A 23151-nucleotide genomic window follows, 5' to 3' on the forward strand; every position below is an offset into this window, starting at 1 on the left:
GCAGAGGGATTCCCCGCTCACATTACCGTTCGCTGGAGCCGGGGCTGCAGGGGGGGTCGTGTGTATCGCTGCCAGGCAGCAGGCGCAGTCTGCAGAACAGTGGGAAATGCCTGCGGCGTGGCTCAGACGGGCTGGCTGTGTCTCTGTGGGGTGGGTCCTGCTCCCACCTTTTCCACATTTTGGCAGAGAAGACCTGGAGGACCATCTCCAGCATCCAAAGGGAGCCGCTTCCTCCTTCCCTCTATATCCCACCCACTGACCATGGGAACCAGAGACCCCATGTGCCCCAGTGGGCTCCAGGTCAGGTCTACACATCTAGCAATTACTCCATGGGAGTCTGCAAGACTGAGCAAAACATTAACCCGTGCCAGGGGAGAAACCTAGCCATGAAACCTAGGAGAAACCTGTCATGTTGCTCCTCAAATAACCCCTTCTTAGCAGTGGATGGTGGCAGAAGTCAGCCTGGCCAGAGTTGAGCTGGGAACATGCTGCTTCATTCCTTGCACAGTCTTTCACTGGCTTTCCGAGTCCCTAAGATAATTGTTTGCCAGCTTACAGGTCCAAACAGGGTTAGGTGAGGAGGAGCTGGGGTTGGTTCTGTCTCTTCCCAGCGCCTGTGTCCTTGGAGGCACAACTCAGGCTTCTGGGGCAGCTCACACTGGCACAGCATTCGCTTTGTGAATCCGTAAAGAGATTTCTGCTCATTATAAGGTCTTCATTGCCATCTTGTATGGCCAAGGTCTTCTGAAGGGCTGACCAGTCCCTTGGTGGTGAGGTCACAACCCGTGAACCTTCGTGTGGACACGCTGATGCTGGCATGGGAACTGACCTTTCCTAAAGCTGAATTTAGAATCAGTTTTTAGTGTAAACGCATAAAAAGAAGACCGCCTTCCTTCCTTGGGTGGGACTCTTTCCCCTTCAGACACATGCTTTTGTTTGCTCATGGGTATTCATGTTCGGGAGAGATAATGTCCCCAAAGCAATCGGTTGGCGTCACAGCGGAATGGTTTCCCTGCTGGGCTGCAATAAAACCAGGCCCTTTTGAACATAAATGTCAGGATTGCTAAGCTCCTTAACTTCCAGTTGCATTACCCACTCATCAGATGATTTCCACACTTCAAAGGGTGATAGAAAGATGACGCAGGCTTGCGGTCTGCGTGCATCTCCCGGAGCACCACGGCACTGCTTGCCCGAGGGTCTCAAATGCTTCACTGAGCAGACGCCGTGCCAGCACTGGGGCTAGAAGAGGGCAACCCTGAAACAAAGCCACCCCTAGAATAAGGGAGGACAGCAAGAGAAAGGAAGGAGTGTGTTTTCAACATCTGAAGACAAGATATTCAAGCATTTGTAATATGAATTGATTCTGCTGGCCCATTTGGGATTTGCATCGCCTTCACAGCTGAATTACTTTCGCTGAAACTTTCAGCTCATGTGGCTGCATAAATAGTTTTAATCCTGCTCCCTTTAACTGTCCCCGGATAAGCATCTGTGTCATCTGAAACATCCTTGGTGTCAGGGCTCCGAGGGCAATAATAAGCCTTAACAGCCCTGAACAGCTCCACTTGGGGCCTCCACTCCACCCACGGACCCAGGAGCACTATTTAAACTCAGCCTGGGGCCTTCAGACTGTGTTTGAGGTGTTTTTGGAAGAGTGCTGGTCTTCAGTTAGTCCATCAGCTCCTTGCTTTCTGCTTTGAGGTTTGGTTTGTGTCTCCTGAACGTATGCCAAACCAGAGTGACCAACAGAGTGATTCCTGCGGCATCTCCTGGTCCTTGTTTATGCTAACATCTCTGAGCATGTGTGCAGGAACAAAGTAAGGGATTCAGCTCCTGGACTGAGATGCTTATGGTTGGAAGGATCAATGGGTCAAGTCTGGATGTCCCAAGGTAGGCATGCTGCTGCTTGAGATGTCTGAGAGCACCCTAGATTTCCACAGTGTGCTGGCTAGGACAGGGTAGAGCTTTACTGGTGAAGGGGGAAGGCAGACCTAAGGCATCTCTAAAAGCCTGAGCACCTGGACGGAGATATTCCAGCCTGACAAGGCTGTCTCCAGCTGGAACTCCAAACTGGTCCCCCAGTGAGATGTGTGTGGCCTCCAGAACTGTTAACTTCTAGCATCTTTTCTCGTCTAGTCTTGCATCACAACTTCTGCCCTTTGCTATGTTGCCATTGCCTTGCTCCTTGTCACGATGGGGGGATGTCCCCAGCGGTGCTGGGGATCTGTTTTGGTGGCACGTTGTCTTCTTCTCTCCCCTGAGACCCCATGCTCTGATTGCTGAAGGTTGGCTTGGGCTGGCTGTGTGGCATGTTGGGGATGTAGTGGAAGGGACAGACCTCCCCCTGCGTCTTGTTCCCTGGGGCTGAGACCCCTCTGACCTGGCCATGTCTGGATCTTGTGCCTCTCCAAGACCCTATTAAGGCTTTTTATTTTCTGCATCCCAAACGGTAACGTCCATCTGCTTGCCCTGCTCTATGACCAGCCGACAGCTGTGTGGCCCACGGGGTCCTGAAATGGGAGAGCAGCCGAGGGAGGCTGGCCAGAGGACGAGCTCCTCGCCCTGTGGGGTGGGATCAGAAGCACGGCGCCTTGGCAGGTTGCCACCCAAAACTGAACCGGGGCCACGTTCCTGTCATCAGCCGGCCTTGGCACAGCTTGCAGGTGCCCTGGGGTTTTCCAGGACGCCGGTTTCAGCTCAGGGCTTGCCATGGAAGCCTGCCCTGGAATGACTTTTGGGGTTGAGCTCCTGAAAGCAGCACGCTGTTCACGCTGTGGTTGTTGGTTATGAGCACTGGGAGGTTAAGCTTCTGTAACTGGGCTGACAGCAAACCCTGGGGCTTGAGGGCAGTATGGTAACTGGCGTTTAGGATGGATGTGGTGGTCTCTCTATTTTTGTCTACAATGCAAAATGCTTTTTGGAGCTATGTGTAAGGATGGCTTCACTCGATCACGCTGTCCCACTTGCTGAAAGCCTTGAAATATCTCATCCATGGGAGTTTTCCCTCCACCTCTGTCACTAGCTGGCATCAGCTCATGTCCCACAGTCCAAGCCTGCAGAAGCCTTCCCCCCCTCTCCCCTGCTAAGTATCACTGTGGATATTTTTTATATATTCCTAAATTGCCCCGAGGCAGTAAGGGTCGCTCAGGCAAGACCCCAAAAGCTGGGGGATGCCAGGTTGCCCATGCTAACGTTCGTGTTGTTCTTTGGGTGTGTGATGGCACAATCTGGAAGAGCACATTCCTTCATTTTTCCTCATCATATGTGGGCTTTTCTGTATTTTTTTTGTGTGCACCAAAGAGTTTATTTAGATTTATTTTTGTTTACTCCTTGCTGCCCTGGGTGACTGCTGGCTGTCCTCTTCAGGCAGAGCTTGAAGTCCTGCTGTTGCTGGCAGCGCTGTGTGATCTCATGACGCAGGTTTCCCTGCCAGCGTGGGCATCTAGGAAATAAAGAACGTGTGAGCAAGCGATCCCTTCCTCCTCCTCCTCCTAGTTGAGGTGATTTAGTAGCCTGGCAGCAGAGATGGCTGCAGTATTTGCTGATGACACGCAGTGGCTCTAACGAGGAAAGCAGCAGTCCTCTTCCCTGCCTCGTGCAGGGCACTGCCCCCTGACCCCCAGGAGAGCTGCAGACTCTGATTTCTTATTATACGGTTCAGATTTGGTCCCAGAGCTGCTTTGTCCTTGCATTGAGCAAAACAAGGTCTGGTGGGGATGAGCATGAGCTCTTCTGTGTGCCGGGACCCAGGGTGAGGATGGGGAGCTCTCCTGATCGAGGCAGCTGCCATCACCTTAAAGTTTGACATCAGCGCCTTCATTTTCTCCTAATGCTGATGTTACTGGGTATGAATAACATAATGAAGGTGAAACACAAACCTGACACAGGTGTCCCAGCATGGAAAGTGTTCTGGATCATATGAGGCTGAAGGGGTGACAGCAGATGCTGCTTGTGGAGATGTCAAAATATTTAATCCTTCGCTGGAAGTCATTACCCAGGGTGTCACTGTGAAGTAGGAGATCAAAAGAGCACAGTGAATATGTCAAAATAAAAGCAGAGATGAAGGGAAGCAGCTAGCAGGGGATAATTACCAAACAAAACACAGATCTCTTCATCTCTGGAAATTCCCTGTGCTGTAAAAAGAAAGGTACGAGGTGGAAGTCAGGGGCCGCCGTGTCTCCTGCTGTCTGCAGAGCCGTGCTGCTTCCCCTTGCACAAAGCTGGCTCACTGCTGCAAGCAATGTTTGGTGTTGGGACACGAGTTTCAAACTCAAACTGTCTTGTTGGATTTCTTTTTATGTCTTTTTAGAGTTCTTAAAATGCAATTGGTCTTTTTTTTCCTTATCAATTCCTTCTGCGTGAGCTTTGCATCTCCCCGCCAGGCAGGAGGAGGCTGCAGGGCTCTCCTTGCTGGCAGTACCTTTATCCCCTGCTTGCTTGCTCATGCCTTCCTGCTGCACGCATGCCCACTTAATCCCCAAATGATTTCCTTCGGATGAGCTGTGCTGGCAGGGCACGTGGATTTTGCATTGGGTATGGAGTAAGGCTCTGCTGAGTGATGCCCACACCTGCATGTGGGGCGTGAATTCCAGAGCACATCTGCAACATCCTCCTGGCCTGAGCAGCCGTCACCATCCCAGCTTTCTCAGGGATACAGGCTGAGATTTAACTGCTGCCCTTCTGGCTGGCTCCCTGCCTGCTCTGGAAGTGGGGGAGAAAGCCATGGGATGTTACTCCAAATTTTCTTCCTTAATCGTCACCTGACTGCTGCTTTTTTAGGCAGATGGAGCATTTTTAGGCATTTTCACAGGTGGTTTTCATTTTTCTCTCCTGTCTGTGGGTTTACCTGTGATGGAGAGGAGCTATAAAGCCATCACAAAGCCCACAATAAGTCTTGGTGCTGAGTGCTGGGTCTGGATCTGCCTTGTAAGTTCTGAACCAGGGATCCAAGGCAGAAGACAGACTTGGACTCCTCGCTCCTTTCTCTGGTTCCTTTCAGGCCCTGAAAAAGGGCACTGGAGACTTCCCATGAGAAGGAAGATCCTCAGAAACACCAGTTCAAGTGGTCCCTGAGCTCTTGGAGACCTGTTGCTCTGTCTTTGGTCTGCCATGGCACAGCAAAGCCTAAAGGGATTAGGGATGCGAAGGGTTTCTGTGGGGGAGTCTGTCCTCGGAGCGTCTGAGCCTTGTTGTGATCTGGGGGGTCTGCGTATGGCATGAGATCCGTCTCGTGCTGGGGTTTCGTTGCCTACCCCCACCAGTCTGCAAAACCTGTCTTAAACCTGGGGTGTCTGCTTTCCCTGTGAAGTGAGCCTGGGAAGTCCCCTGGGTGCGATGGGAGATGTTCCCACACCTGGCGCAGGGAGCGTTGATGTTGGATGAGCGGTAATGCAGTTTGGGTAAACGAGATGCGGCTCGTTCCCAGCGCTGGCACAGGATCTGTGCCTGAGCGGCAAATCAGAGAGAACCTGCTGGCTGACACCAGATTGTCTTTGGTGGCCTGAAAATGGACATCTGGTGGCATTTGAGACACCTCTCGCTCCACAGCCCAGCATCGAGATGGGCACATTAAGACACCAAAATGTGCCTTCTGAATCCTGCCTTTGATAAGGGGTTGCAGGATGGCAAACACAGATGCTTGGGGTTGAGGGGAGGGCAAGGCTCACCCCCCCCCTATCTATGTCAGGATGGAGGAGCTGTGTGTAGGTCTCCTGGAGACCTGGGGGGGAAGCTCGGCCCTAAACCCACAAGAAACCCAAGAGCGGTGAGCTGGAGAAATGCACAGAGGTGTCTCAGTCTTATCTAGACTTGTGCTGGGTAGAGTGATGGTTTTTGGAAACCCCTTTGGTGATGGCATCCCTGGCGGGGCTTGGGTGAGCCGGTGACAATCCAAGGGGTTTGGGAAGTTGAAGAAGGGAGTGTTTCAGATGGGGGAGATCCCAGGGGCTCCAGCCATTTGGGACCAATGCTGGGAAGAAAGCGGAGATGCACCATGGGGATGTAGTCGGGGGCTGCTGGGGAGGGTGGTCCTGGAGGAAAGCACGCTCGGTAGATGTGGTGAAGGATCAGTAGTGTGGGGGCAAGGCTTTTGCGGGAAGGAAGCGATGTGCTTTGGAAATGCTGTGTCTGGGAGAGAAGCTGGGCAGGATTTAGCTAAGGCTAGTCAAAAAAAGACACACAAAAAAAACCACCACAAAACAAACCACCGGGAACTTGAGATGCGTAAGCTACTTTGAGGCTGGGGATTTTGTCCCTTCAGGGTTCTGTTTCTAGTGGGTTTAGCTTTGATATTTAATCTTTCATTTTCTTTTCTTTCAGACTTTGTGCCTGTGTTTGAGGTTAATTCCTACAAAACACCAGCCGCCACCCCGAGCCACGTACCGCGGCGTGCTCAGGCAGATCCTGTCGGAAGCGGTGCTCGGTCAGGAGCTCGGGTTTGGGGGTGAGGTGGGATGCGGGACCCCTGTGAGGCTTCACAGAGATCATCTCTCATAATGATGAGATCTCCTTGGGAAAACACAGCCTTGCGATTAGAAGGGAGGTGCTCCTTGACTGATTTCCAAAGCCAGCTCCTCCTGCCTCTCCTTTTCTTGGTGTAGGTGCCCACTTCTACGGATCAGAGCCCACGCTGGGTGGTGAGGACTCCTGGGAGCACGGTAGGCATCCGAGGGTCACCCAAGATGACCCAACTGATGAGCCAGGCAGGTATGTGATTACCTGGGTGCTTTTGGAGCAGGTCGCACCGCCCTGACTCCGCTCCAGGATCATGGCACCCTGCGCATGCAAGGACGGGCTCAGGTGCCCTTTGCAGCTGCCTGCCTTGCACCTGGCTGCTTTCATCTCCCCCCTTCTCCGGGGAGAGGCCTCCAGAGCAGGAGAGGGCTGCCAGGTGCTTTCCCGTGGAGCTGGAGCTTCGTTGCTGCCTGTCCCGATGACGAGGCCTTTGGGATGGGTTCTTCAGCAGCTCTTCTCCCGTGCGGTTTGCCTGCACTGCCAGCAGCCCCGTGACATAAGGCAGCATCCAATGCATGGGCTGGAGGTCCTGGTCGAGCGTCCTGAAGCCACCAGGTACTGCAGTGCCTCCAGGACCTGGCTTCAGGTGCGAGCAGTAATCCTTTTGGAAAGGCGGGTAGTGCAGAATGAGGTGATGGAGCTGGACCTGATGAAGCTTCTCGCCTGGTGGGGTCACCTTTTTGTTGGACCTGATGTAACCCCACCAGGTGAGAAGTTTCCTCCTTGTGATGTGTTTGGAGGTGCTGAGAGGAAATGCAGCACAATGAGATTGGTTTTCTAGTTCAGGATAAAAGGGTAAGAAAAGCCCTGCAGAAAGGCGAAGCAGCCTGCTTGTTCAACAGGGTGAAACTCAGGGTCGTGTCCTCCTGGAACAAAAGCCTTGGAAAGAGACATTAGGAACCAAGCAGGTGGGTCTGGTTGCTCATGTTTCTGTTAATGCAGGTCTCTTCCTAACCTTCCAAGGAAGGATTGTTGATAAAAGTCCTAAAAAGCAATAGATGGCTTAATATTCCAGGGAATGTGAGTGCTGGTTCAAGGCCCGCTTCCCAGCAGTGAGTGGAAGTGACAGTGCTCACCACAACATCCTTCTCGTGACAATAAAGGTCGCATTTGGGGCTGTGAAACCAGGAACACTCAGAGCTGAAGACTGCCCACAAATTGCCCCGAGGGCCCTGCTGGGTGCAGGTGTCAGGGAAATACAGGATGTTGTGTGTGTGCCTGGCAAGTCGGTCCTGTCCCAAGGAAAGGGGCGCGCTTGGTCTGGAACAAAGTCAAGAGGCTCCTGCTCTGTCTGCATCGCCTCTCGAAGCCTGGCCCTGCACTTCTGACCTCTTGGGATGTCCTTTAAGGTGATGTTACCCCTGGCTTGAGCAAGATTCTGTTTGTCGAGGCTGAGATCCTGGTGTACAACTCAAACTTTGTTTGAGTAGAGCGTGTGGCTGCCTCTTGGTGATGTCGGGAGGAAAAAGCAGGGAAAGCACAAGGTCTGGTAAGAGGCTAAAAGGGAGGATGTGGTGCCAAAGAGCTGAAGGCTGCAGTGGTGTGCAGCCTAAAGCGGCAAAGTAGAACTTGAACACCTTCAATTTTGGAAAAAATCAGTATGTCCTCTACAGGAATGTGATTCTGGGGATAGTTTTCTCCAGAGGTTCCTCTCCCTCATTTCAGGTCACATGGACGCAACTGGTCTGCCCTTGGTGGTCTCCTCCAGCCCTCCAAATCCCAGGTCTCATGCTCAGAGTCCCCACACCAGCACATGCCCCTTTGCAGCACCTTAGCTCTGTCCAAACCCTTAAAGAACATCAATTCAAGCATCCCAAATGGATCTGAATCATAAATGGTGCTGTCTCCTGGTCCCAGGAAAGCCACAGGAGGAGCAGAGGAGAACCAGCCCTGGGTGACGTGGTGGGGATGTGCACAAGGTGGTCTAGCAGGGAAGATGTGAGCTGGGTCTTGGGTGAGTTGCCTTCCACAGAATAGATGTGGGTGCGGGGAAGGGGAAAAAAACTTCAAGGGAGAGGGAGGCAGAAGAACAGAAATGGGGTGCAAAGAAGATTTAGAGGGGTTGGAGGAAAGCAGGTGAGGAATGACACCCTCCATCCTCTCTTTTACAGCACACAGGAGAGAGAGGACAAGGTGAGAAAGCAACACGAGTGGAGGGAGGGGGCGATGCTAGTGGGTCCCTGCCTCTGAGACCTGTGTGAAAAGATGCTGGAAAGGGAAGTGGAAGAGTAAAAAGCAGCAAAAGTTGTGTCTTTGCACCCTGGGAGGGGAAGGAAAGCCCCCTGCATTCAGGGAAGCACAAGTATTGAGCCAGCTGGGTGCCAGAACAAAACGCCTGGTTTCCCACTGCTTCCACTGGCCATAATGTGGCCAGGCTTGTTGGCAGCGAGTTTCCCCCGTCTATTCGTGAGTGGTGTGAAAAAGCACTTCCCTTTGTTTGTTTTAAGCCTGCTGCCAGGCTATCTCAGCACCTTGCAGTTCCTGCGGAGGGGGAAGGCTGCTCCCCGGCCTGATTCCCTGCCGCCCAGAGACACAAAAGCCGATGGGAACTGGCCACGTCTGCGGCAAGTTGTTGCACTGTGGCCCTGACAAAGGCTGGTCACCCCCGTGCCTTGAGCTGCTGCAGCTCTGGGTTCTCCCAGCCTCGCTGCAGGTGCTGCTTTTGGTCTTCCTTGCATGGGAAATTCATCGTGATGAGCTGGGCACTTGGTTTTGGATGCTTGGTTTTGGCTGCGTGGTTGTGCACTTGCTGCTGGCTGTCCCCGCTCCTCCTCCTGGCTGTGGGTGCAAAGGGGCTGGTTTTGGGAAGCAGAGCAAAGTTCCCACCAGCAACACAGCCCAGTGACGAAGCACAACCCGTACAAACACCTGGCAAGCGTCCCTGGCCCAGCTTCACACCTAGAATAAATCAAACCATCTTCCTTCCTGCACAGGCAGCCCCCGAGGAGCCTCTCACTCCTGCCACACACGCTTTCTGTTCTTTCCAGGAGAAAACCGGCTTCCTCTGGAAAGTTCACATGACGAAAGCTTTTCATTTCAGACTCACCCCCTTGACCGTGATTCCGGCCAAGAGCTGGGAACAGGGAACGCCGGTCCCCTCCGGCTCTGACTTCAGGCACGTTCTGCGCATCTGCTGCTAATCAGGGAAAAACATGGAAATAAAACTCACAAACAGTTCAGAACGAGGATAAACGTCCTCCCAGTGATGGGTTTTCTTTGGCTTTCTGCAGCCTGGTGCTTGGAGGTGGGAGTGACAAGGTCCTCCTGTCCGTCTGTCTGTCTGCTGCTGCCCTTTTTGTGAGCTTGCTGCCTGCAGAGAGGTGCAGCAGCCCTCCTACACCAAGCCAGGGGGTCCTTGATTTTAGCTTGCTTTCAAAGCATGATCTTCAGGAGAGGATGAGACTTGTGATGAGGGATTCATCTAGGTTTCCTCACGCAGCTCTAAGGCAATAATTCAGTGCTGTGCGTGCCTGGGGAGGAAAATCACCTCGCCTGCAAGATGATCTGGTGCCCAATGTCCCCCCACCTTCCTCTGGTTTCACCTGATGATACCCATCCCACCCAAACCCTTCTTGGTAAGAGCACCACCACCAGGAATGAGGTGTGTCCTGCCCTGCCTTGCTGAATCCCTGGCTTTTTTTTGGGGGGGGGAATTAGGCTCTCTTGGCTGCAGCTCCCTTGTGGTGCCTTGGATAAGCTTTCTTTTGACTCATTTCAGCTGCCTAAGGGCTGAGTGCTATTAGATGCGATATGGGATGTCCTGCCTGTCCTCTGCTTGCTGGCCCAGGAGGACATGGATCTCCTACAGGTTCACAGCCATCTCAGATCCCCATGAAGACATCAAAAACCTTCTGAGAGGAGTGGTTAAGAGGTCAGGGCTCCTTAGCTTGTGAAAGAAGAGAGTGGGGGGAAATGGAGCAGGTCCCTCAAATCCAGCGTGATATGGGGAGGTGGGAGGGGATGGCTCACTGACAATGGTTTCTTGGAGGAGTTTATAGCTGAGGTTTTGGGGTGGGGGCAGAAGGACTGCTGTGCGTTTTAGAATTATAGAAACACTTAGGCTGGAACAGACCTCTAAGATTGTCAAGTCCCACCTAGCACTGCCAGATCTACCACTAAACCATGTCCCTAAGCACCACGGCCACACGTCTTTTAAATACCATCCATTTTACGTGGATGGAGAGCATTACATGTGTCGGCATGACAGCAAAGCAATCCTTTAGTTCTCCAGCATAAAATCTGGTGATTTCCAAAAATGCTCTCAAAAACCTTTCCAGGTGGCAAACCCTTTGTCAGCTCAGTGAGGCAGGAGGAGGAAAGCACGGCGAATTCAATAGATTTTTTTTTTTTGGTGTGTATACAAGTATGTACTTGGAAAAGAAGCCTCCCATTGTATTACCTCGGAAGAGGGAGAGCTCCACGTGCCTACAGGAGCGCCGGGGCAGCGGGAGGCTCAGCATCCTGCTGTTTTACAGCATTTCCATATCCCTGGGTGAAAGTTGACACGAGGCTGCCAGCTGACACTATCAAGGAGGAGGTGAGTTTTTTCTTTTTACGAAGTCTTCCTCCCAGACACCCCGGTGACACAGGATCTTTGTTTTGGAGTTACATTAAGAGCTGCTTTAGTCTCCCCGCTGGCGATGGGGGAGATCGCCGGGAGGGGAGCAGCGATTTCACAGCAAACCCCTTTTAGGGTTGCTCTCCTGTCGACAGCAGAAAGCAACGAGGGGGAATACCGTATTTTGTCACTGTCAAATCTCGCTTTGTTTTAGAGCAATGTATTCCTTGTCTCCTTAGCTAGTAGCTCAAGTGATTAACTTGTTGTCGGTGATTTATGGCACCTCTCGAGCTACTGCCAGGGTTGCTGGGCTGACATCACCAGATGGTTCCACTCCAGAGCCAGCAGATAAGCCATGCCGACTTGTTGCTGCCGTTTCGGGCAGGCTTTGCTGAAACATCAATGGGGACGAGATCCAGGAACAAGCAGGGGCTGGGTGTGCTCACCCAGGCCTTCCTCTTCCCGCAGTGGCTCTCCAAGCGCTGGCGTGGAGCAGGAACTTGTGCTTCACGACATTAATCTCTGCCATAGCGGTTTCCAGAGGAAGAAAAAGATAAAGAAGCCAGTAGCTGCATGCTGCAGGTGAGATCAGTCGCACCCAGCAGCTGACAGGCCTCAGGCTAGGAGGGAGCATCTTAAAATTGGCTCCTCCTTACACCTACTGACTGCAGCTGTGGCATTGCTTTTCCTTCACCTCCCTGACTCTGCTCCTCTGGGTCTTTTTGCCCTATCCATGACCACAAACCTTTCCTGTAGGCAGGCCCCTGGTGGTTTTGTCCGTGCTGCAGGCATTCTTCCTTTCCCATTCGGTGTCCTCTGCAGGAATCTTCCCCAATGGAGCTTGAATACCCTCTGAAGCGAGTCTTCTGCCACTGCCCTGAGTGGTGCTCCAGCTGGGGACAGGGAGGAGGAGGTGGGGGCTGCAGAACATCCCTGGAGGGATCAGGGATGGAAATACCCACCCAGTCATTGTATCTCGTTCCACGCAGGGTGAAACGTGTGCGGTGCCTGCAGCACGCGGCTGCTGGAGCCACCTGCCTTCGCCATGTGAATCCTTCTGGTTATTCATGGATGGGGCCAGGTTTGGCAGACCTGGACGGGCAGAGGCTCTCGGAGCTGCAGAGCAGATGTTCGCCTGTCTGGGGTGCCAGCAGAGGAATTTGGGATCTATCTTCCCAGCCCGTTTGCTGGGCTGGCCAGAAGGACAGCGGGCAGGAGGAGGTGGCCCTGCAGAGGGGGGTGCAGCCTCCTTCCCTCCTGGGGCTGCGCTCCTTGTTCAGCACAACCGCACATCTCCTGCTGGTGTTCCGTCAGCTCAGCAAGTAATTCTGGCTTCCAGCTGCTTGGGGGTGAAACCAACATCCTGGCAGAAATTTCCTCGAGCTGGAGTCCCCAGGGGCCCTGACGGTGTGCGTGCAGACAGGTCTGTTGTCTCCTTACCCGTCTTCTCCTGCTTCCCTCTCACCCAAACTGATGTGGCTTCAAATGTGGCCCAAAATATAGCCTTTGGCCACCAGTTAGGAATTAAATGGGCCCTGGAGGTGGCTGTGGGTGGTGATGTCGTCCTCAGGACCTCTGTTGGGCCTCCTCAGGGCCCTAAAAACGTTGGGGCCTATGCACAGGCGTTATCCCACTGCTCTGAGACACCTGCGCGAGGCTGGTAGACACGACACGGGACGTGCAGGACCTGGTGGCGGCTGCAGAGGCTCGGGGAGATGGATCCTGGTCGTGTTGGGTACAACATTTCTCCACCGGCCCGGAGCCAGGGCTTTGCTGTCCCGCTCCCAGCCCTCTGCCCAGCCGCAGTGGCACGGCGCGGCTCTAAAACAGGATGCCGGCTATTTTCCTTTCAGGGCGGACACCCTATCAAAAGAAAACTTCTGAGATAAGCTGTGCTGCCGGTCACCGCTTCAAACAGCCCCAGCTTATCGGGTCCAGCCCAGACACAGGCAGGAGAGGAGCTAACGCGGCCACGTCAGGTGGGTGAAGCGAGTTGGTGGCCCCTCGTGTTGCTGGAGGGTGGGCACCCCTGCAGCTCCCCCTCACCAGCAGGACCGCCGGGTGGTTGGAAACATCACTGACGGTCCCTGCAGACAAATTAAGGGCTGAGTTCAAGCCCTTGCATGATCCCCTGCCTCCCCTCCTGGCTGTCTGCCCCAGCTGGGGCCTCCTGGCCTCTCCTTGCTCACTTCTGAACACACCTCGCACTCCGCCACGGCAGCTCCATCCTCAAGGATGGGGCACACACTGATTTTCTGTATACTGATTTTTTGTGCAACCACAGGCTTCCCCAAGCTAATGCATGCCTCAGTTTCCCCAGGTGTGAATTGTAGGTGGAGGCTGTTTCACCCCTCCATGCTGCGTCACATACACTGATAAACATGCCACGGGGCTTGGGTCTTGTGGGGAATAGCGGTGGCTGTAGGATTATCATTGCTATGGCAGGTGGTAGCTCCTCCTGCAACGGGCACAGGTTACGTTGTCACCTGGGGTGACTTCTCACCGTGCTTGAGCCCAGGGATGTGAGCCTAGGGAGAGCAGGGATACACCAGCGAAGGAGATGCCAGATGCTCTTCTTGCGCTTGGGGATGTATTAAAAAAAAATTGTTTGGTCTTGGCATTCTTTTACTTTATTTCTATTCTTTGAAAGCAAAGGGCAGAAAAGAAATCTGGCCAGTGAAGCAAGAGCCTCCCAAGTCAGCGGAAAGCTTATTGACAAGGACAGTGGGGCTCAGACCAGGCCAGCAGCCAAAGGCTGTTGGTGATGCCCTAGGACCTGCCTGGCCCCAACCAGTGGTGGGTCTCCCACAGATATATGGGATATGTACAGATTTTTAAGATGTTTAAAATATCCTATAGCATATTAGCGTATCAGCAGGCATCCCGCGGGCAGGCAGCTGACCCCTGAGTCCCGAAGGCAGCGCTCTGCCATAAAACTGCTGGGCTGAACTCCTCAGCTGCTCGTGGTGGCCTCGCATCTCTGGAAATGGTGCTTTGGGTCAGGTCGGAAGAAGCAGCAGCAGAGGGAGCTGGTCGGCCGGTGGATGCTTGAAAAGCAGCTCTTAAAAGATATTCTCGTTTCGCAGAGCACTTCGGGGCTGAGCAGGATTTGTGCCCTGCTGCCGTGTGCTGGATCGGGTCCTGCGTGGTGCCCTTGCCTGGAGCTGCTGAGCCTCACAAAGGGACGCGGAGGGGAAATGTCTGATGCAGGAGGTGTTCTTATTTCTGTCTGGTACGGCTCTGCAGGTCTGGGTGAAGTTTCAGCTCTCCTGGGAGGCTGAATCCTCCAGGAAATCATGCCCAAATCTGCTGGATTTCCTAGAAAGGGGCATTTTGGCTGCTCAGGGGGAGGGCTGCCTCAGCTCCTCTAGATTGGGCTGGGGTTTCTTCATCTGAAAAAGCATTACACCCGAAGGTGCTTCTCTCCTTTGCAAGCAAAATCTTTTCAGGATTATTGCTCTCCTTCTCAGAAAGCTGATGTTGGCAGTAGTCTTAATTTCACAGCATTGAAATTTGCTTTGTTTTTTTAAATTTAATTTTATTCTGGGGGTTTAATTGCTTATTTTGAATTACAAGGTGGAAGGATTGTTCCACAGCTTAGAAAGATGTCTGTGGCTCAGGGAAAAGAAGAAAAAAAAATGCAGTCCCCTGATTCTGCTATAAATTTGGGAGATCTTAGTAAGTTTTAATACATCAGTCAGTGATAGTCTCTTGAGGTTTGTGTCCTTTGGATGAATGGCCATGCAGACAAGGGACTTCAGGTACTTAAGGATGTGGGTCTACATCTGGCCTTGCTTTCCCTTTGCGTTATCACTGCCCATAGCTGTGAAAAGAGGATAACTGCTTGTCCAGGGAGGAGACCTGTCATTTGGCAAAGAGGCCTCCAGGATGGATTTTTGCTTTGGCGTAGCAGCTTACGAAAGCCCATGCTGTGCTTCCTGCACATCTCCCTTTGCAATTCCTGCACTTTCAGAGAGGGCTTTTCATTTGCTTGAACTCGATTCCCTTTTTGGGGTTTTGACAGGGAAAGCAGATCGATACCTTGCGAACCTGCTCCCTAAAGGACAGGTGTGATTTACTGCCCTGGGGCGGCTTTCGGTCCTGGAAGCTGCATCCTTCTCTTCCCCTCTCCTCTCCCCGTTCCCCCCGTGAGCTCATTAGGTCGTGCCACAGGCAGAGATCCATCACAGGATATAACTGCTGGGGATGCTGCCTTAAGTGTCTCCTTCAGACGATGATGAGACTTGAGTGCTTCTCCTAATGCAGTCACAATTCAAAGTTACTGGTGTGCTCTTAACTAATAAACTTGCAATTGCAGACCAGAATAGAAAGCTGTGTAATCATGGGAAATTGCTTTCCGACGGGTGAAAATGCACGAGGCTCGGGTTGACATTTTGTTCCCTTCCCCCTCCTCCATCTCTCCTAAGGCAGAAAGCTGCTGGGAACTGGGGGATTTTGCATGGCGGGGGCTGCGAGGAGGGGAGAGGGAGGCAGGAGCATCCTCCCCTTGCTATAATGACATCTCTTCTCGCAGCACTCAGCATTCAAATGGGATTTGACGCTGGTTATCCTTGCAAATTATGGCTCTAGGGCAGATGGGAATGAGATCTCTCCGAGGTGCTTTGAAAGCCTCTGTGCTCTGGGCTTCATCCAGCACGTCTCTAAGCCTTCCCCGGCGGTGCCAAGTCCCCGGTCTCCTGGAAAGGTTGGGCACCAGCATCCTGAGGAGAGGTGCACCTGGGGTCCCTCTCCTTTCACCCACATTTTCTGATGCATTTGTGCTTCATCGGGGTGTACGTGAGCTCCAGAGAGAGTCAGGAGAGCCTGAGCCCGGTCAGAGGCCTCCATGCCTCTGGGAACGTCTCCCTGCACGCCTTTCTGGGTTGCACAGCTGACGTGAGGCACTGCAGGGAGCAAGGAGCCCGTGCAGCATGGTGCCAAGTCCTCTCCGAGGGGACTTGAGGGCGAGGAGCACAATGGGGTCACCTCCGTCCCCGGCACGGAGCGGGAGGCTCTGTCCTGGTGTCAACCCCGGTGACTGCGGAGTGAGGGCCAGGACGTTCCCCGGGCTGGAGCCGAGCCGTGCTGAGGTCGGATATCCAGGGGCAGGAAGAATAATGTGTCCCCAGGGATGTCTGATAGACTGATGGCTGTGTGTCCCTAACGCCCAGCTGCACGAAGCACGTTGATGCAGCACACGTGCAGCAGCGAGGGTGCCAAGCTGCTGCAATTCACGTGCTCGTAGCTCCAGAGAAGCCAAATCTTAGATCCGCGCTTCGCCCTGCAAGGTCTGGCCTTAATTGGGACCTCTGTGTTCATTCGGAATTATTCATAAATAAGGGTTCTTTCATACACACCGGTTTGGGTTATCCTGCTTCGTATCTGGCGTCTTGCATCTCAGGCTGCCTCCTCTAATTAATTGGCACCTGTGAGATTAAGAGGCAAAAAAAATCCCTTCAAGCCTTTCTGAGAGCTTTGTATTTGAATTCACAGACTAACCGAGGTCTGAGGTTCTGCCTACTATTAATATTCATTAAATAATATTTATCCTTATCCTCCTCCTTTTTGCTCTCCTCCTTCCTTTGTGCTGCATTACCTCAAGACAAGGCCATCACATCAGCGTCACTCGGAGCCTTTCTGGAGCTCCCAGAACAGGCTTTGAAGCCAGAATAAGTCACTATATATATGTCAAAAAACCTGATATACTTCAACAGCAGAAATAAAGGTGATCTCCCCAGCGGTGTCTGGCTGGGTTGGGGGAATGCAAAGTACCGGGAATGAGCTCGGAGGTGGCTCAGTCCCAAATTGCTCACTGTCCGTGGGTGTTTCCATGCTAGGATGGCCACCTTGTGGGGTCAGCTCATGGCCAATACTTTAGGGATGTAGAAGACAACGCAGGGCTGAGGACAGCCCCTCTTTTGTGCCTATCTTCTGTCACACAGTGCTGGCACTGTGGCTGTGGCTTCCCATGGTACTGCCCTCCCTACCAGGCAAATGTTGATGGCACAAGAGTGCTTCCCCTGTGTCGTGTTTCCTTCCAAGGCAGAGCGAGTTACGGCTGCGGAGCCTGGAGAGCTCTGGTCTGTGGGAAACTGCAGCCAGGCCTGAGGAGGAGCTGATGAGGAGGCAGACGAAGGCCAGGCCGAGCTGGGAGGAACATATCTTTACCACCAGGCCTGCTGGGATGCTTGGGGGAATGGAAGAGGACACGGGAGCTGTGGGATGATGTGGCTGTCCGAGGGCGGAGGTCTTGGACAACGGGGAGATCTCCAGTGGCTGCGGCCCTGTCCGTGCTCCTGCCTCTTCCTCTCGCTGTGTTTGGGCTGGAAAAAACCCTTGGGTACAAGGGGACCCTTCATATCCCACCAAGATCAGGGACTGGGCCAGGGCAGAGGCCTTGTCCCGGGGCCCTTCCCATAGCATTGGTGTCCTGCCTGGGACAGCGTTGCTCTTGGAGGGGATGAGTGGAAATTTGGGCTCACTGGGCCTCACAGATATATCACAGCCCCCAGCCTCTCCTGGCCGGGGCCTCTCTGCAGAGCTCCGGGCTGCTTCAGCCCTCGTAGCAGCTAAAGAGTAAACAGGGCGATGAAACCGGCACAAACGAGCACAGAGATCAGAATCCAGGCCTCCCCACTTCTGGCCTGACGGGGAGTCGCAACAAACCCTTTTCTCAGCTGCCTCTGAAAGGGAAACCCACACAGGCTTTCTGCCTTTCAGCCCAAACACAGGCCCCTTCTCATCCGAGGGCTGGTCGAGCCGTGCCAAGAGCAGTGAGGCCACCGCTTGTAGGTGGGAGGAAACCACAGAGGCCGAGCACAGTGTTTTCCAGGGCACGTCCCATCACGCTCATCCCTATTTTCCTGGGTAAATGTGGGTGGGAGGACAGCCCGGAGTCTGCTGAGCTTCCTCCTGTAGTTCCTATTAGGGTTTGGGCTCCTTTTTAAAAGGGGAAGCCAAGCTGATCGTTAGCCCCAAGTGGCTGCATCCTCGTTTGGCTCCAGCTAGAGCAGGGTCAGCACAGAAAATTTATATCTGAACCATCCCACGTTGACCACCATGGGTCCGGGGCAGAAGCTGGTGTGGGAGCTCCCCCCAGCTGTGGGTGCCGACTTGTCCTCCAAGGGCACGGCTGCCTTGGGCCAGGGGCCTCTCAGTGGGGTGTCACCCGGGGACATCGCCACATTCTGGGCTGTGGTGGCTCCTTGGTTCAGCGCTCCAAGGCCTGGCAAGGCTCGTAGTCTGCCTTACAGCCTTGGGTCAGATTAGAAACAGGGCCCAGCAGGCAAAGGAAAGGGATTGTACGTGTCACCTGCCTTCTCTTTTCTGCCCAGGAAGAGAGGCTTTGGGCCCTCCTCCACATTTTGCGGCAACCTTCAGGAAGTCCTGGATGCACCTCCACAAACCCTTTGATTTTTAGCCCAAAGAACACCTTGAGAAGCAGCTCATCCTCATAGGTGGGTCAAGGAGAAAGCACCAGGTTGTGATCCACAGTCCTCCTCGTGCTTCTTATGTGTTGGAGCAGAGGTTACAACACTCACTTCACCTTCCCCAAAGCCTCTGACGATGTACTTAGAGGCATGCTTGCACAGCGAGATGCTATTACCATCACCCACAGCTCCGTTTCTCCCAGCTCTGTGGCTTTTCCCCTCTGTTCTCCACTACAAAGCCGCTCGGAGCCCGCAGCCACCACTTCAGTACCTTCCCCTCTCCATCGCCCTGGCTCATCACGAGGAAAGTCCCTCGGAAAACCACTCCTGCCCTCTGAACGTGTTTCCGTTTGATCTGCTGCCTTTTCCAGGCTTCACCACTTACAGCACTGCTTGTTATTTTGGCTAATTGGTGCTGGCGCTGCTTACGTGGGATTTTAGGTCCCCTCTTAGCCAACAACACGGGGATTCAGATTTCTCGCTGGCGCGCTGGGAGCGTACCAGGAGGGCTGGCGATGCCAGGAAATTCCTTGCATTTTCTTGGGCAATCTGTTACCCCGTGCCTCCTTGCTGGAAGGGGCTCTGACACCGCTTTTGTTTGTTGCGGCTGCCACAGAACAGAGCCGTTATCGTTCCTCTCCTCCGTGGGTGAAGCTCGTTATTGTGGGAAGGGGGCGGGCGTTTTCAGAAACCTGCTGAGTTGGCATCCTGGGTGCCAATGTCCAGGGCAAGCACAGCCCGAGCTTTTTGGGCTCTCTGACGGGAGGGACACACTTCTGGGCTTGCAGAGACACTCAGGCAGTGATTCAGTTCCCTAAATGCAGGTTTCCAGTGCTGTTTTATATATACCCAGGGTCTCCTGCCTGGCACATCCCTCTCTCCATCCGCTGCTTCAGCGGTCACATCCCTGTCCTCGCAGAGGCTGTGCCACATCCCCACGAGGATGTCCTAGGCACATATATATATATATGTATATATAGTCACATAACCCAAGACATCTATGATCTGACAACCACATCAAGACTAGTGCCCGCACAGGCAATAACATCCGGAGGGTAATTCATCTCACCACGGGCAGGCACTTTCTGCAGGGGTCAGTACCTCTTCAGGGTCCCTTGGTTAAATCTCCGTGAACTGTAACAGGCCTTTGGGTAACTTTGGCTAAATCTGGTTGCCTCAATATAGATGTTTCAGGCCTTTTGGGAGCTGTGGCACCGTGTCCAGGACTCCTGCCAGGCTGACACAGGACACACAGGAAACCCATGGCTTTCTGTAGAGGTGGGTAGGATGCCCAAGGAGGTCCCCAGTGGAAAACAGGACCCGTTCCAGGTAGACACCTGGTGCTAGTGGGGTTTTGATCTGTGAACTGAGCCCCATTCCTGCTCGCTCAGAAAGACACTGACCTCTCCAGGCCCTTAAAGAGAGGATGCAGGGAGCATCCTGGTGCAGGGAGCACGTCTGTGCTGTCATTCCCCTACAGATGATCTCCCAGCTCGTTTCCAGGCTGGATCCCTTTGGCTACCTGTGCCGTCCCGGGAGCTGCCAATGCACGAATGCAATTTTGGCTCCCTGTAGTGCAACAAGTGCAGGATGTCAGGCAGCATCCTAGGTGTGTGATGGCTTCCTGTGTGATGCGGTGCTGGAGGCGGTGGCTGTGAGCATCCCAGAGCAGCGTGTGAGAAGGAAGCAGCCCAGAAGCTGCACTGTGCCCCAAGACCTTTACTCACCCCCTCTCCAGGTGAGCTTGGTGGTAGCCACCTCTCCAGTACTTCTACCAGAGTAGAGATTTGGCACCTGCCGTGATAAGGACACGCTCCCAACACAAAATCTTTGGAAGTGATGGAGTGGAAGGACCAGCGTCGCCACGTGCCCCTCTTGTAGGCTGTGTGCAGGCAGGGCAGTGATTGATGCGCTCTCCGTGCTGGCGGTGGGGGAGGCTCGTTTCATTTGGGTTCCCTTCAGCAGCCGGGGTAAACCTGGCTGTTATCAGGGATAATGCATGTTGCTAAGCAACACGTGATCCCAAATCTCGGCTCCATCAGCCCTGCGGGTTGATGAGGGAGAAGACAAAAGGCTTGTGAGCAGGGATGTGAGCAGGGAAAATCAGCCCCTGGTGAGGAGGTGGAGGACAGCACCAGCCCCAGTCACCCTGGGGACAAGCCTGTCCCTGTCCCCATGCCCACTGGGGAGCAGGGGGAGCCCTGGGCTGGCCGTGCTGAGGTCCCCAGGGATGCCCTGCCCTGGGAGCTGCCCTCCTGGCTGGCTGGAGCTCCGCTGTTATCGTCTCTGGCCCTAAAAGCCAGAGGCACCAACGTCAGCGTCAGCGCGGAGCTAGCTGATATCCAGAGGGGTTTTCCCGGGGAAGGATAACACAGGAATTGGCCTCTCCTGCTTTTTCCACTCCCCTCGGATAAGAAAGCTGCCTCTCCTTGTTGCCGTAAGCTCACAGCAGATGCAGGATGAACACAAGGGGTCACACACGTGTCCCTGGGCTCCTCCATGAGCCCGAGCTGTTTCCTGCCCTGCCCTGCTGTTATCTCTTCAAGCTCCTGGCTGACGTCTTTGAGACCTCGCCACCGGCCTGTGTCATTGCAGCAGAGATGTCACCGTGCTCATCGACTCCTTCCCACGCAGATGTTAGGCAGGAGGCAGCGTGGTTTGAGCCTCTCCATCCCCACCCTGCTGCTGACCCCCTTTCTCCATGCCCTTCCTGCTCAGGCGCCTTCACTCCTGGGCTGTCTCATCACACACATGCATGCGGCCGGGGCCAGACGAGGCCAAGCCAAACCCAACGGCTGCGGTGGTTTTAGCCGAGAGGAGCAAAGCGGGCACCAGCTCAGCCATGGGGGCTGTCCCCAGAGCCATCAAGGGGCCAGGAACTCTCACGCTGGAATAAAGAACAGAAGGGAATATCACAATGCTCCGTGTGCTGGCCCAGCCCTGCCATGGAGACAGCCCAGAGGTTCTGGAGCAGAGAAAGGTCCAGAGAAAGGCAGCGAGGCAGGCAAAGGCACGGAGTGATATTCCCCTAAGGAACAGCCGGGTGAGCACGTGTTGGCTTCCAAGAGGTGGCCGTGGGAGGAAACGAGGGTGGTCTAGAAAGCCAGGAGTTGTCTTGGGGGGGGGGGGGGGGGGACGGCACATTTTTAATGCACAGTAGGTGAGCTCTTGCACTCTGAGCCAACGCAGTGTGTTGCTGCAAACGCAGATTTTCCCCCGCGGTTTCTTTGTGCCTGGGTTAACCTCTTACCCACGTCTGCACCGACAAGGGGAGTCTCTGTGAGCTGGGTGGTGGCCACTAGAGGGTGGCCATGCCCTAGCTGGCTTTGGGGACGGTGCCCTCCTGGGGCAGCTCTCCTCCTTGGGGACCTCCTCGGGGTAAAAAGGAAAAAAAACGTGGGAGTCTAGGAGGTCAGGTAGCTGTCTAGGCAGGGCCAAGAGTAACGTCCCAGCTGTGTGCCCTACGCCAATCTGCTGATCCTCTCAAGGGGGACGTAGAAATGCAACCACCAGCAGCCCCAGGCTAAGGCACTGTACGGGCTGTCCCTGGGGGCCCCAAATCAGCTCTGCCCTTGGTGCCTCCCCCTGTGGCTGGCCGCAGGTCCCCCCAGCACCCCCTTGCCCCCCCAGCTCACCCGCTGCGGATATCTGATGATAAAGCCGGTTTCCTCGTTCGTCCTCCCCCCGTTTTGGCTCTGCACGAGAGCTCGCTGTTCTCTTCCAAGGAGACTTTGGCACACAGCACATTTCTTCCTTCCCCTCCAGCAGCCCCCTTCCTGCCCCGGCAGTGCCGCGGCCAGACCTGTCCCCGCTCCGTCACCCCGTGCCCCCTCCTGCTTTGACTCTCCCTTTGTTTTAACCTCCCACCGGCTTCTGGTTCTCCTCCTCCTCGCAGCCCGAACACAATTTTAATCTTTCCCATCTGAAACAACTCTCCTTCAGCTCCGGTTTCCTCTCCGGCTCGGTCCGATTGCCACTTCTGTGCGCGCACGCTGTGCCAAGCCCCGGATCGTGCCTTCGCTAAAACCTTGGCCGGGGTCTGACAAGTCCTCGTGGATTTTGGGTTGTGCCCAGCACGGCTAAGCGCTTCCTCCTGTGCTGTCCTCGTGCCTTTTCTCCGAGCCTGAGGACAGCGCCGTGTCTGCCGACATGGTGAATTTGTCCCTCCTTGCTTCTGCCCGACCTTGTCCCTCCTTGCTTACGCGCTTCTTCTTCTGCCAGACCTGGGTGTTGGTGCTGCGCCTGAAAATATTGCTGATGCTCCCTGTGCTGTGCCCTTCCCTCTGCTCCCCATGGTTGTGGGGCTCAGCCACGGCCCTTGGCATCTTCATCACTTTGATGGAGATCTGCCTCCGTACTGGGCAGCTGTCCCCTGCTTCTCCTCAGCCCACGGTGCCTGCAGCCTTCTTGCTCTGCTTCCAGACATGTGCCTCCATCCCACACCATCCCTTCAAAGAGAGGAGGTCAGAATTTCCTTTAAACATCCTTGTTCTCCTTCGGGTAACTCCTTAAAACACCGCGGTGCTGTGATAGCTGCAAAATGAAGTGGTTGGGAAGGCCAACACCGCCTCTCTTCTTTCTGTTTTGTTCACATCGGTGTCTGCTGGTGGTCTCTGAGCATGCACACCTGAGCGCTAGGCTTTAGGGCAGAGG

The 23151-nt window shown here is 54.2% G+C and overlaps 1 protein-coding gene and 2 long non-coding RNA genes across 3 annotated transcripts in view; 2 read left to right on the forward strand and 1 right to left on the reverse strand.

Moving 5' to 3' along the window:
* Nucleotides 1–968: 968 nt before the first annotated feature.
* On the forward strand, nt 969–14290 carry LOC106036721 (uncharacterized). The gene is made up of 7 exons (XR_010831625.1): nt 969–1887; nt 6316–6418; nt 6597–11047; nt 11537–12491; nt 12691–12803; nt 12922–13047; nt 14155–14290. It is a non-coding gene; the product is annotated as an uncharacterized lncRNA (long non-coding RNA).
* A 338-nt stretch (nt 14291–14628) lies between these two features.
* On the reverse strand, nt 14629–20606 carry LOC136790858 (uncharacterized). Its single transcript, XR_010831626.1, has 3 exons — nt 20226–20606; nt 16426–16494; nt 14629–15325 (listed from the first exon to the last, which is right to left on the reverse strand). It is a non-coding gene; the product is annotated as an uncharacterized lncRNA (long non-coding RNA).
* Nucleotides 20607–21411: 805 nt separating this feature from the next.
* SMOX (spermine oxidase) overlaps nt 21412–23151 on the forward strand; it is a 73654-nt gene continuing 71914 nt past the window's right edge. Inside the window, exon 1 of the mRNA XM_013182319.3 lies at nt 21412–21541. The gene's annotated coding sequence lies outside the window, so the exon portion shown is untranslated. The remainder of the gene's footprint in view (nt 21542–23151) is intronic.

Source organism: Anser cygnoides, chromosome 4 (genome assembly GCF_040182565.1).
Source record: "Anser cygnoides isolate HZ-2024a breed goose chromosome 4, Taihu_goose_T2T_genome, whole genome shotgun sequence".
In the NCBI taxonomy this organism is placed as follows: Eukaryota; Metazoa; Chordata; class Aves; order Anseriformes; family Anatidae; genus Anser; species Anser cygnoides.